Consider the following 407-nt stretch of genomic DNA (forward strand, 5'->3'; position numbering starts at 1 on the left):
CGTGGCCGGGACCTCCCAGTGCACGCCGAGGACCTCCCAGTGCACGCCGAGGACCGTCAGGGAGGCGCGCGGGCCCGGAAGACCTAGCCTGAACCAGGGCGTCAATGCGGGTTTCGCCAGGAGCAGCAGAGCGCGGAGCGGAGACTCCCGGGGCGCAGAGCCAGGTGGGGCTGGAGGTGGAACCGTCCCCGGAGCCACGCGCCGGAGAAGGGACCCAGAGCATCTCCCGCGGGCGCCCCGCTCCTCCGGCTTCCCCCGCCACGCTTTATCCCCGACGCCCCGCGCCAGCCTGGTAGCCGGACCGCCTCGCGTCTCCCCTGGGAGGCCCGGAGACGCCCGGCCCCTGACTGCTGCTCCGCCCCGGGAAGCTGCGCGCCGACGGGATGCCTCCGACTCAGACCCTGTCT

This window comes from Mandrillus leucophaeus, unplaced genomic scaffold (assembly GCF_000951045.1).
Source record: "Mandrillus leucophaeus isolate KB7577 unplaced genomic scaffold, Mleu.le_1.0 Scaffold158, whole genome shotgun sequence".
In the NCBI taxonomy this organism is placed as follows: Eukaryota; Metazoa; Chordata; class Mammalia; order Primates; family Cercopithecidae; genus Mandrillus; species Mandrillus leucophaeus.